The sequence below is a fragment of the Varanus komodoensis genome, unplaced genomic scaffold, assembly GCF_004798865.1.
Source record: "Varanus komodoensis strain SLA01 unplaced genomic scaffold, ASM479886v1 scaffold51, whole genome shotgun sequence".
NCBI lineage: Eukaryota > Metazoa > Chordata > Lepidosauria > Squamata > Varanidae > Varanus > Varanus komodoensis.
In genome coordinates this window covers 5,772,350-5,786,363 of record NW_025336100.1, presented here as the reverse complement: position 1 = coordinate 5,786,363, position 14,014 = coordinate 5,772,350, and the positions used below count along the sequence as shown (strand labels likewise).

The following is a 14,014-nucleotide window of genomic DNA, read 5'->3' as shown; positions in this document are numbered from 1 at the left end:
GGCGTGGCTTTATACATCAGGGAAGGGATAGGATGCAGTGAGATAGAATGCAGCACAGAAGGGGATTCGGTAGAGGCAGTCTGGGTGAAACTTAGGGGTTTTGACAGGGAAAGAAACCTGACAGTGGGGGTATGTTATCGCCCTCCAGGTCAACTTGAAACCCTGGATGATGTCCTGACGGGCCAGATTCTAAGGATATCTCAGGGGAGAGACACAGTAATTATGGGAGATTTCATTCTCCCAGATATTACTTGGGAGACTCACTCAGCAGTGACAGCCAGGTCACGTCGCTTCCTGGAAGCTATAGAGGGAGGGTTTTTTGCACAGAGGGTCCGAGAGGCGACGAGGGGGGGAAACATCCTTGACTTGGTCTTGACCAATAGGGAGGAGCTGATAGATGAAGTACAGATTAGGGGAGCTCTGGATGCGAGTGATCACTCCATCCTTTGCTTTGAGATCGGGACTGGAGACGTGCAGCAGGTCGAGCACTAGAAGCTGGGACTTCGAGAGGGCCAACTTTGGCCAACTGAAGGCCAGACTGGGGAAAGTCTCCTGGGATAGGTTACTGGAAGGTAAGCGAGTTGAGGAGGGGTGAATGGCACTCAAAAGGGAGGTTTTGGAAGCACAAGCCTTGACGATACCTCTGGTCAGTAAGGTGGGGAGGCGGAGGAGAGTGCCACCATGGATGCAAAAGGAGGTGGTTAGAGGGATTAGACGAAAGAGGAACCTCCGTAGGAAATGGGCACTGGGGGAAATAGACAAAAGGGTATACCGGGAGGAGGAGGCCCGTTGCAGAAGGATTCTTTGCAAGGCTAAGGCTGATTATGAGCTGAGACTTGCCAAGAATATCAAGAGCAACAAAAAGGGCTTCTTTCAGCATGTAAATAGGAAGAGGAAGGGGAGACAAGTGGTGGGACCACTAAATAAGGAGGAAGGAGATCCAGCGACTGATATGAGGAAACAGGCACAGATGCTAAATGACTATTTTGCCTCTTTGTTCTCCCCAAAGCAGGATATGGGGGATATCCGCATAGGAGATTAGATGAGGCTGGGGACTTCAGGGCACAGATTAGAGTCACCCCCCCTTGAAGTCGAGGGGCTCCTCAGGGCATTGGACATTACAAAGGCACCAGGCCCTGACGGGTTACACCCAAGAGTACTTAGAGAGTTGGCAGGGGTTCTCTCACACCCGCTGGCCTCCATTTTTGAGACCTCATGGAGAACGGGTGAAGTTCCAGAGGACTGGAGGGTGGCATCAGTGGTCCAATTTTCCAAAAGGGTAGTAGAGAGGACATGGGGAATTACAGACCAGTTAGCCTTACGTCCATTGTATGAAAAACAATGGAAAGGCTCATAATAGAGAGAGATCTAGTGATGCTAGATAGGGAAGGGAGGCTGACAGCCACACAACACGGCTTCCACAAAAACTGGTCCTGCCAGACCAACCTTGTGGAATTCTATGAGAAGGTTTCAAGATGGCTAGATGGAGGGGATGCAGTGGATGTGGTATACCTGGATTTCAGCAAGGCCTTTGACAAAGTGCCCCATGATATCCTGGTGGAGAAACTGAGGAGCTTTGGGATACAGCAAAGCACTGTCCGGTGGATTAGGGCATGGTTGACTGACGAAAAGCAGAAGGTAACCATTAGTGGGGAATCATCGGGATGGCGGCCAGTGACAAGCGGGGTCCCCCAGGGCTCTGTCCTGGGGCCGATCCTGTTTAATCTTTTCATTAACGACATGGGAGAAGGGGTGAACAGTCTGCTGATCAAATTCGCAGACGACACTAAAACTGGAGCAGTGGCCACAACTGAGGAGCAGGTACTCCAGATCCAAAAGGATCTGGACAGACTATGGAAGTGGGCAGGAGACAACAGGATGGCGTTCAATGTGGATAAGTGCAAGGTCTTGCACTTGGGGCATAGGAATGGGTGTCATAAGTACAGGATAGGGGACAAGTGGCTGGAGAGCGGCACTTGTGAAAGGGACCTCGGGGTACTGGTTGACTGCAGGCTAAACATGAGTCAGCAGTGTGATGCGGTGGTCAAGAGGGCGAACGCCACCCTTGGTTGCATAGCCAGAAGTGTGGCTTCTAGATCAAGAGAGGTATTACTACCACTCTACACAACTCTCGTGCGCCCGCAACTGGAGTATTGTGCTCAGTTTTGGGCCCCTCATTACAGAAAGGATATAGCCAGGTTGGAGTCAGTGCAGCGTAGGGCCACAAGGTTGGTGGCCGGTTTGCAGGGGATGGGGTATGAGGCGAGACTGAGGGAACTGGTTCTCCAGCCTGCAGGAGACTCAGAGGGGATATTTTGGCGACATACAGGTATGTGAGGGGATGTCACATGGAGATGGGTAGAGACCTGTTCTCCCCTGCAGAGGAAGGCAGGACACGCTCCAACAGAGCAAAGCTCAGGGAGCCAAGGTTCCATTTGGATGCCAGGAAGCACCTCCTGACAGTCAGGACCCCGAGGGAGTAGAATGGGCTTCCACGAGAGGCCTTTGAGGCCCCATCGGTGAGGGGGTTCAAAGATAGGCTGGACATGCACATGGTAGGCATGTCGTGAGCGGAGCCGGCTGGTGTCAGAGGTCAGACTAGATGGCCTGGGAGGTCCCTTCTGACTCACTCTGTTTCTATGTTTCTAAGACTCCTTTACATGCTGCTTTTCACTGGTTAGATCATGCTGACCTGTGTGAAGTTGGAATGCAGCCATATTAGAGAATGCTTAAGGGACATTTCAAGTTTGCACAGGCCAATGAAAGGCAATGTGTGTGAGTGCTGTTATATTTCCAGTTTAGCTGGATGTGTCATGCAAAGTGAGAATGTATCTCGGAGCCCATTACATAGAATCATTGAATAGTAGAATTGAAAGGGGCCAGTAAGGCTGTCAGGTCTAATCCTCTATGCAGGACTCCAAGTTAAGGCATGCTCAACAGATGGTTGTCCAGCTGCATTTTGAATGCCTCCAGGGTGGGAGAGCCCATGACCTCTCTAGGTAATTGCTTCCATGGCCCTACTGCTCTTTCAGGAAGGTTTTCTTGATGCTTAGCTGGAATCTGGCTTCTTGTAACTTGAACCTGTTATTCTGGGTCCTATCCTTTGGCATGATGGAGAAGAGATCCTGCCCTTCCTCTTTGTGACAACTTTTCAAGTACAGTAGTCCCCCGAAATTCACGGGGGTTATGTTCCTAAAGCATCTGCGAATTGTGAAAAAACCTGAATTTGGTGCTGCCGTTAAGCGCCAGCTGTCTAGGTGGTGCGGGCAGGAGGTGTGGGCTGGGGGGCGGTGCAAGCGCGTGGCGGAACAGGGGCTCGTGTGTGCAGGGATCATTTTCTCTGAGCGAGTCCAAACTCAGAGGAAACAATCTCCTTGCCCGTAAGCCACCGCATAGTGAGGCGCCGGCTTACTCGCAAGGAGATCGGCTTGGAGAAAAATTCCGCAAAAGACTGAAGCTGCGAACACTGAACCGTGACTTCACGGGGGTATACTATACTTGAAACGTGCTATCATATCTCCCTTCAGTCTTCCACAGGCTAAACATGCACAGTTCTCTCAATCTATCCTTATAGGGCTTTGTTTCTAGTCCCCAGATCAACCTTATTGCCCTCCTTTGAACCCTTTCCAGCTTGCCTGCATCTTAAGTAAACTGTGGAACCCAGAACTGGACACAGTACTCTTGATGAAGCTTAACCAGTGCTAAATATTTCTGTTAATGCAGCCAAAAATAGCATTTGACATTTTTGCAGCAATATCACATTGTTGACTCATATTCAGCTTGTGATAAACTATTCTGAGATCCTTCTCACTTGTAGAATTGTTGAGCCAAGTATCCCCCACCTTGGTACTGTGGGAAGGAGCCTTCTGGGTCACTGAACTTTATTTGTAGAAAGTCTTCCTGAACGATGATGATCATTATTTCATTTCTGTAATACCCCATAGCAATAGCTCTGTACTGCAAATAGTTTTTTTGTTCACCTGGGATTCAAGGAGGCACACTTTATGAATAAGCTACATGTTTTGTTTATTCATTCTTATGTATTTTTAATTTGTTTTTAACTACCGTCTTCTCAGGTTTTTAATTTGATGTATTGCCTCAGTATTGATTCTGATTTCTTTGAATTGCTTTTGCAAGCTTCCGTGATCTTCTGGTTGGATTTGATTTCCTTTTCCCAGATGCAGAACTTTACATTTTTCCCTTTTAAATTTAAATTTGGCTCAGTGCTCCAACCTATTAAGATCACCTTTAATCTTCTTTCTGCCTTCCAGGGTATTAGCTATCCCACCCAATTTTGTGTCATCTGCAGATTTGATAAGCATTCTCTGAACTTCCTTATCTGAATCATTAATAAAAATGTTGAAGAGCACTGGACCCAGGACTGTACCTTGTGGGGACCTCACTCATTTCTTCTCCCCAGTTTGAGAAGGTACTGTTGATACGCCCTCTTTAAGTCTGATTCTGTAACCAATTGTGGATCCACCTGATAGTTTTTCCATCTAGTCCACTTTCAGCTAGTTTGCTGATCAGGATATCATGGGACACTTTCTTAAAAACTTTGCTGAATTCAAGATACATTATATCCATAGCACTCCCACAGTCCACCAGGGAGGTTTCCTGATCAAAAGCAGAGATCAGAATAGTCTGGCAGGGTTTGTTCATGTCAAATCCACATTGGCTTTGACTATTGGCTGGAAGTATTTACTGCATTGCTTGCAAGGTGTCCACTGATTTTCTACTTTATAATTTGATTTAATTTTTCCAGGGATTGAGGTCAGACTGGTAGGTCTGTACTTCTCAAGTTCCTTCTTTTGTCCCTTTTTGAAGATAGGGACAGCATTAGCTCCCCTTTAGTCATCTGGCACTTCACCAATCCTCCATGATTTCTCAAAGATAATAGATAGTGGTTCTGACAGTGGTTTTTCAAATTATCCTAGTTTTTAGTGTATTAAAATTCTTAAAATCCAGGATATGTCTTTGGCTACACTTGGCTTTTGCTTCCTTTAGAACAAACATTCAAGTATGACATGAAATTTTCCTAGAATTCCTGTAACTGCCACTTCATCTACTGTCGTATGTGTGTCAGTTGTAATCAAGTAAAGGACAGCTGATCCACTAGTTCCTTCCTCTACTTTCTGTAGGAGGAAGTTACCAATGACATAAATCAGGAAGTTTGTGGAGGGGCCATGTTTGACAGAATTTGTCTCCAACAGATACTGAGGAAATTAAAATCCTCCATTACTACTACATCATGCCTCCTTGAACATTGGCCATGTACTTTTCAAAAGTTTCTTCTTTGTCATTTTCTTGACTGGATGGTCAGTAGTAGATTCTGATCACCAGGTTATTTTTATGTAGCCCAGTGGCAGTACATAGGCTTTTGGATGCAGAATGTCATTTTACTGACATACAACAGTTGGTGAGGAATTTGGGCAGTCAGTACTATTGTACTCATATCCTGCCTGTTAGATCCTGTGATTTATTTATTTATTTATTTAGAAAGTTTCTATGCCGCCCCATTCACCGAAGCCTCAGGGTGGCTTACAAATAAATCAATTAAAATACTATAAATTAACAATATAAAACAAGTTAACAATATAAAATAAGTTGTCCTGGCCAAAGAATAAAATAAATAAATACTATTAAAAGTTAAAATGACGTTTGAATAAAAAGGTCTTCGCCTGGCGCCGAAAAACAAATAACGACGGCGCCAGGCGGACCTCTCTGGGGAGCGCATTCCATAGATTGGGCACCACCGCAGAGAAAGCCCTCCTCCGAGTACTTACCCTCTTAATATCCTTCACGGAGGGTTCCCGGAGAAGGGCCTCTCCCGCTGATCTCAGGGGGCGGGCGGGCATATATGGACGTAAGCGCTCCTTCAGGTAACCAGGACCTAAGCCATTTAGGGCTTATAGGTCATAACCAACACCTTGAATTGGGCCCGGACTTCAATGGGAAGCCAGTGAAGCTGACGGAGGACTGGAGTCATGTGAACATAACTCCCAGTCCCCGTCAGCAGCCTGGCAGCTCTATTTTGAACCAATTGAAGTATCCGGACTGTCTTCAAGGGTAGCCCTACATAGAGCGCATTACAGAAGTCAAGGCGGGAAGTCACCAACGCGTGTGTCACTGTTGCCAGGCAGTCGTACTCCAGGTAGGGGCGCAGCTGATGGATCAGCCGAAGCTGAAAGAAAGCGCTCCTCGCCACCGCTGTCACCTGAGCTTCCAGTGAAAGCTCTGGGTCGAGGAGCACTCCCAAGCTGTGGACCTTGTCCCTAAGAGGGAGTGCAACCCCATTCGGGACTAGGTTCAGTTCACCCTCACCGAAGCCCGATCCGCCAACCAACAGGACCTCCGTCTTGTCTGGATTGAGCTTCAGTTTATTGGCCCTCATCCAGCCCATTACCTCGGCAGGCACCAGTTCAGCACAGCCACTACCTTACCTGGATTGGTGGAAAACAAGAGGTAGAGCTGGGTATCATCAGCGTACTGATGATTCCTCAGCCCACACCTCCTGAGGACCTCTCCCAGCGGTTTCATGTAGATGCTAAACAACAAAGGGGACAAAATGGACCCCTGTGGTACTCCATGGCATAGCTGCCATGGCGCAGAGCCATAGTCCCCCAGCCCCACCTTCTGGAATTGGTCATTGAGATAGGAGCGGAACCACTGCAAAGCGTTGCCTCCGACCCCCAATCCCGTTAGCCTATCCAGAAGGATACCATGGTCGATGGTATCGAAAGCCGCTGAGAGGTCCAGAAGAACCAACAGGGATGCACTCCCCCTGTCCTTCTCCCTGCACAGGTCATTGTACAGGGTGACCAAGGCAGATTCAGTACTGTACCTGGGTCTGAAGCCGGACTGAAATGGGTCCAGATAATCAGTTTCATCCAAGAGAGCTTGGAGTTGTCCCGCCACCACCCGCTCCAGCACCTTGCCCAAAAACGGGATGTTGGCCACTGGTCTATAATTAGTGGCCATCTCTGGATCCAGTGACGCTTTCTTCAGGACCGGTTGGACTACCACCTCCTTTAAAGGGGCAGGTACCCGACCCTCCCTCAGAGAAGCGTTAACCACTTCCAAGATCCAGATCCCAATCCCGTGCTTGGCATTATTTATTAACCAAGATGGGCAAGGGTCCAATAGGCAAGTGGTGGGACGTACTCGTCCAAGCACCTTGTCCACATCATCAGGCCACAATAACTGAAATTCATCCATTAATTTTGGACCAGACGGCAGCATTGGTATCTCCCCAGAAACCTCTGAGTCAGTAGTAGAGTCTAGCGCGTGACGAATCTGAGCGATTTTCTCCCTGAAATGCTTGGAAAAGTTGTCACAGCGGGCCTTCGAGGGTGGAACCAGATCTTTCTTAGGGCCAGGATGAACCAGGCCTTGCACCACTCGAAAAAGCTCCGCTGGACGGCATTTTGAGGAGGTAATGGAAATGGAAAAGAATTTCTTTTTTGCCGCCCTCACCGCCACAGCATAGGCCCAATAATGGGGTATTAAGTGTGTTCAGTCAGATTCATCCCGTGATCTCCTCCACCTACGCTCTAGCCATCTCCCAGCCTGCTTCATCACCCGCAATTCAGGTGTATACCAAGGGGAAGAGTGGGCTCTGCCCGGCGGGAGTGGACGCTTAGGAGCGATCGTGTCAACAGCCCTGGTCTTCTCCCTGTTCCACAGTTCGACCAGAGCCTCGACAGGAGCACCAGTCTTGTCAGCCGAAAACTCCCCCAGGGCCCTCAGGAGTCCATCTGGATCCATCCGGCTCCGGGGGCAGACCCATCAGGTCCGCACCCTTACAGAGGGAGAGGCCGCTCTCGAGCACAAACCTCACCAGGAAGTGATCTGACCATGACAGGGGAGTCAAACATAAATTTCTCACCCTCAGGTCACCCTTTTCCTACCCCGTCGAGAAAACCAGGTCCAGAGTGTGTCCACGTTCATGGGTTGGGCCGGAGACATGTTGAGACAGGCCCATGGCTGTCATGGAGGCAATGAAGTCCTGAGCCGCCCTGGTCAGACCAGACTCAGCATGGAGATTGAAGTCCCTCAGGACCAACATCCTGGGGGTCCTCAACGCCAGGTCCGAGATGATCTCCGTCAGCTCAGGCAGGGAGACTGTTGGCCGAAGGGTGCATGGTACACCAACAGAATCCCAAATCTGTCTCGGTCGCCCAACACCAAGTAGAGGCACTCCAGCCCTGGCCTCGAAGGGACCGGAAGTCCTGTGAGGGAGATGGAGGCTTGGTAAACCAAAGCGACCCCCCCTCCCCTCCCCTCCCCTCCAGGCCTGGATGGTGCTGAACCAGATACCTGGACAGGCACATTTGAGAGAGGGCGACACCCCCCCTCTCCCGCCCAGGTTTCCGTTTTGCAAGCCAGGTCGGCCCCCTCATCCACAATCAAGTCATGGATGAGGGAAGATTTATTGTGGACCGACCTGGCATTGAGCAGCAGCACCGTCAGGCCCGAGGGGCACTTGACAAGACTACCTGGAACCCTCTGGCTGGTGGCAGAACCAGAAGGAGGGACAGGTGTCAACCATCTGTCTCTCCTTCTATGTGAACACGTTAAGCGCCCACTGCAATAACGTCCATTGCCCATGACCACCCCAATGGTGGCGCCCCCGTGCTCCCCAGGAAACTCAACTGTCGACATGGCCAGGGACGATTCCATAAAAACAGATTAAAATACAGTAAAACTAAAACAATCAAAGACTCCCCATTTCCCCACCCCCCATACAAAATTAAAATTCCATCCACCGACCTAGTGCCCCGCCAGCCCAGCCCCGCACGGCCACGAACGGCCACAAACGGCGGCACCGCCAGTGTGTGAACAGAAGGCTGGAGTAGATAGATCCTTGGTTTGATCCTACACAGCTCTTCTCATATTCTTAAGGTTTATGATAGCAAGCTAGAAGGGCAACTGCTTGTCTGAGTATGGTATACTGAGGTATATGGATGATTGCTTTGACATTTACTGGCATTTTCAACTGTTGTTTTAGGTGGGTGTTAATTGTCTATTCCTGTTGGTTTCCTTATTAAAGAGAGAGTTTGTGGGAAGGAGGCAGGATAGACAAAGTGGCGGAATCGCTTTTCCTTCTCCATTGGAGAATCAAAGGGTGACTTGACTACTTTTGGTTTGACTGCTCTGACTTCTTCGCCTCATTAGAGGAAATATGTGGCCAAAGCTGACTTTACAAGGCTGGCTTGGCTTTGCTGTGCACTGGGCTTCTAGAGATGGAAAATATCTGGACATTTGCAAGCTATGGAAAACTGTTCCTCCCTGTTTTGTTATGGAGGGGGAATGGCAAATTTGGAAGAAAAAGAAATGCAATACTTGCTTAATTTTAAGCTTTATGTATCTAAAGCTACTTTGTTGCTTTAGGTCAGCTTTTCCGAACTTGGTGTTTTGGTGACTTCAATTCCTATCAACCTGACACAGCCTGTTTAATGGTTAGGAATGATGAAAACTGTAATCCAGAATATGTGGAGTGTTCAAATCTTATGTGGATTTAGATAGAAAAGATGTTCAACTTCCAACATTCCCCATTCAGCATGGCAATTCTATGACTTTTTACTGCCTAAATTTGAATGGGATTGAACCCCTTATATTATGAATGTCATTTTTTGCTCTCAAGAATATCATAAGAATTTAAACTTTTAAAAAGTAAACTCAGTATAATGTTATTTGTCTGGATATAATATATTTTAATAAAACAATTCCTAAATTTGATAGTTTTATGAGCAAAGCAAGGTAAACATAATATATTTTAGCTTTCTATTTTATGTTGGGTCAGAGTGCACCTAAGCAAGTGCTTGCTGAAACAGCTTAATCATCCTAGAAGACAAAGGAAGCTAGAGGCTCAAGAAGACTGATGTACAGCATCTTTTTCTGTTAGTAAGGAAGTTCAGGGAAATTTCTATGCCTGTTTGCACTGGTGTAGTGAAGTGTAGGAATATCTGATCTGAAGGGAAAACTATTAAAATTTTATTTACCCAGGACAAATCCTTTCACCTTTAGGATTGGTAAGCAGCCATGTTTAATTAAGGAATTTTTTATTCATCTCAATCTGTTATTTGAAATGTGACCATTCTTGTCTGTACATTGCCATACCATAATATTTCATTCGTTTTGGAAGATTGTGTATAGTGCTGTTGTCAGCCAGACAACTGAATTTCTTTTAGGAAGAATATGCATGCAATTTTTTGACACATATCTGTAGATAGAATCAGATTTATATCTTGTCCTGTTCTTATGGATAGTTTTCAAACTGTTCAGTCTTATGTGATGGAACTTTGCTGTTCATGACTTATAAAAGCAGCTGGGAATGGAGGTTCTACCTGAGCTAGTAAGGGCACTGGCGAATGCTTTTTCATGGCAAGGTGTGATTCCATCATTGCTAAAGTAAGTGGTGGTAAGACTTTGGTGAGAAGAGCAGAGCCTCTTGGAACTTCTCTCTGTTGGATAATTTCTGTCCAGTCCCCAATATTCCATTCTTGAACAAGGTGCTAGAGTGTAAGTGAGTATATATCCAGTAGGAATGTCAGAATGAGATGGCTTATGTAGATCCATTGCAATCTAGCTTAGGCCTGGTTGTAGAACAGAAATTGTTTGGTCCTGGAATTGGAAGGTGGAATGTTTTCCTATTACTTCTGCTGGAGCTTTAAGTGGCATTTTAAATTATTAACCATGGTTTTCTTCTTTGGCATTGTGTAATGTGGGTTTAGGAGTTACTATTATATGATAGCTCTGGTCCTTATTAGAGGGGCAGTTTCAGAGGATAGTGCTGGGGGATTCCTGTTTGAATCATACAAATATAGAAGTATTGAACAGAGCCAAGAAGGCCATCAGGTTCAGCTCCTGCACAGTGCCTTTGGCATCCCTCAGGGACACAGAACCCTCTCAGGGTTCCTTCTTGCCCCCATACTCTTTAACACAGGCCCTGTCATGCCTTGTTGACTGTCTGACCCATTTTCTGTTCCTGACTTCTCCTTACTAGATCTTGTCAAGGTCGACATCCACCACCATCATCCCTGATCTTGGAGTATCAAGACATAGATACCTGCCATTTATATCCCAGAGCTGATACCTACGCCACTAATTAGTCACCCCTGCTCTTGGGCATCAATACATTTTTTGATTCAAAATGAAAATGTTTCTATGAACATGGTACTATGCAAATTAGGCTAATTTACATTGGATTTTTTCTTAAAATTCACATCAGTGGCTGCACTTTCCTTTGCTTCAGGCTGCAAAAAGTCTTGGATGAGCCCTTCCTACTTGAAATAAAAGTAGGCTTAGATACCATATGAATTACCATTTTCTTACTGTACATTTTATGTAAGAAGGCATGTGTAAGGCAATAACACTTCTCTTTTAAAACCTAGTTGGGGTTGTTTATTATTTTATATCTGCCACAGTTTTCCTTATCTAAGATTCAATAAAAATCATAGCATAGAATAAAAAATAATACAAATGTACTCAAAGAGTGATCATCAAGGGTACCTTCTCAAACTGGTAAGAGGTAACCAGTGGAGTAGTTCAGGGAACGTTTATCAGATTTCGAGATGACACAGAACTATGTGAGATAGCTAATACCCTGGAAGACAGAAACATGATTTCAGGTGATCTTGATAGGTTGGAGTACTGGGCTGAAAACAACAGAATGAATAGGAGCAAATGCCAAGTTCTGCACCTAGGAAAAAGAAACCAAATGCATCATTACAAAGTGGGGAATGCTTGGCTCAACAACTGTATGAGTGAGAAGAATCTTGGAAATGTTTATAGATCACAAGATGAATATGAGTCAACAATGTGATATGGCTGCAAAAATGGCAGATGCTATTTTAGGCTGCATTAATAGAAGTGTCACTTCCAAATCATATGATGTTCTAGCTCCCCTCTACTCAGCACTGATTAGGCAGGCCTCATCTGGAGTACTGCATACACTTCTGGGCACCACAGTTTAAGAAAGATGCAGACAAGTTGGAAAGGGTTTAGAGGAGGGTAAGAGAGATGTACTGGTGTACTGGAAACAAAGCCCTATGAGGAGAGATTGAAAGAACTGGGCATGTTTAGCCTTGAGAAGACCGAGGGGAGATATGATAGCATTCTTCAAGTACTTGAAAAGCCATTACAAAGAGGAAGACCAGGATCTCTTCTTGATCATCCCAGAGTGCAGGACATGGTATAATGGGCACAAGTTACCGGAAGCCAGGTCCTAGTTGAACAGCAGGAAAAACCTCCTGACCGTTACAGCAGCAGGACAATGGAACCAATTTCCTAGGGAGGTTGTACTGCACAGTACTGCAGGCATTCAAGAGGCAGCTGGACAACCATCTACTGGGGATGGCTTAACTTGGAGTCCTGCACTGAGCAGGGGGTTGGCCCCTGTGGCCCCTTCCAACTTTACTATTTTATGATTCTATGGCTCTACTACACTCTGTTTTATATTTCTAAAGCAGCCTCCTGCAACCTGGTGCTCTCCAAATGTTTTAGACTACAGTCTCCAGCATTCTTGACCATTGGCTATACCACCTGATTTTGATGACAGGTCAAGTCCAAAATAATTGGAGAGCACCCCATTGGAAAGAGATATTAGAAAATAACAAAGTGATTTCAGATGCTTAGTGATTTTTCAGTTTTCCTCATATTCATGTTTTTCTCTTTTTTATGACTTCAGTGTTCTGAAAATCATATACCTCTATCCTTGGCTCTAACAACTGCACTTAGTCAGCATTCAGGAGCAGGCTGGCTCTAAGCACATACTTCCACAGTACATTCAGTGTAATGGCTATGCTCAAATTCCTTGCCCCAACCACAAATGCCCCCTTCTGATTTCCTTTCCTGAATTTATATATTTATGCCAATTCCCATAATAAGGGCTTCTTTTAAAATAATGATTTGCCGGCACAATGAAAAAAGGCACTGTTTTTAAAAATGTTTCATCCTCATGTTTTAGCAGTAATTTAAGGATCAGAGTAGGAAGTTGGAGATAATACTTCTTTTATCCATACTTACTGTCCCTTCCTTTTCAAACTTACATTGTAGCTCTGGCAGACACAATGTGAGGTACCCAGTACTAAAAGCATTAATTTACATTTATATCGCACTCCAGGAATATAGATCAGAGTTAACCATAGAATACAGTGGAGTTTCCCCTCTTGAGTGCAGAAACACAGCTCTGACCTCTGGAGGAAAAATCCAAGTGGTGATATACCTCACCTTGTCCTGGATCAGGAGGTGTGAGAAAAAGGGTGGCTTCAGTGGGCAAGTATTGGGATTGTCCTAAGCTGTGCTGTGGATCAAATAGTTTAGAATCAATATCTATTTAAGTAGATCAGGATGGTTTTGCTCAGCCTCATTTCTCCTCTAATGGAATATCAGTTGGGGAAGTGCTGGTTTGGGTCTGCTCAGGGTGATGAATGTCAGAATGGTGAAAGTAACGGGTTAGGGTTGGGGTTAGGTGGTTGGTTCCATGGCGCAAGGAATGTGCCCTCCCCTTGGTCTGGTTGGCCAGATGATGGAGACAGTCAGCAAGCCCTCTGGTTCCAGTCAGCAGGCAGGGACCTGGAACAATCATGCAGTCATTGATCTGAGGTGCAGGACAGTGATGGCGAGTAGATCTCAGCCCTGTGTGAGGGTTCACCAGTGGCCACATGTGGTGAAGGCAACAGCATCCTTTTGCACTAAGATGGGAACAGTGCCTGAGCTTGGAGAAGTCTTAGAGGTTTGGCAGGTCAGCGTGTGTGGTGAAGAGTCTTGAATCTTGCCCTCCAGTATCAATATTGCTTACATGGATTCCATGGTCGGGCCAGAGTTGGCTGCTGTGCTGGTACAGGCGCTCTTGATACTCATGGAGAAGGGTGTCTAGGCTATTTCCCCAAGTCCGCCTTATTTTTGGCTGTCATTGCCAGCTTTCACATCTTGTCCAAGTGCCTGGGAGTAGATGAGATGGGTGGTGTGACTGAAGGAGACCCCACAGCTGCGGATGACACGTATGGTG

At 46.2% G+C, this 14,014-nt stretch overlaps 1 protein-coding gene across 3 annotated transcripts in view; it reads left to right on the top strand.

The window, feature by feature from the left end:
- The window catches only part of TANC2 (tetratricopeptide repeat, ankyrin repeat and coiled-coil containing 2), a 331,148-nt gene that overhangs the window by 69,756 nt on the left and 247,378 nt on the right, over positions 1–14,014 (top strand). The window lies entirely within an intron of this gene.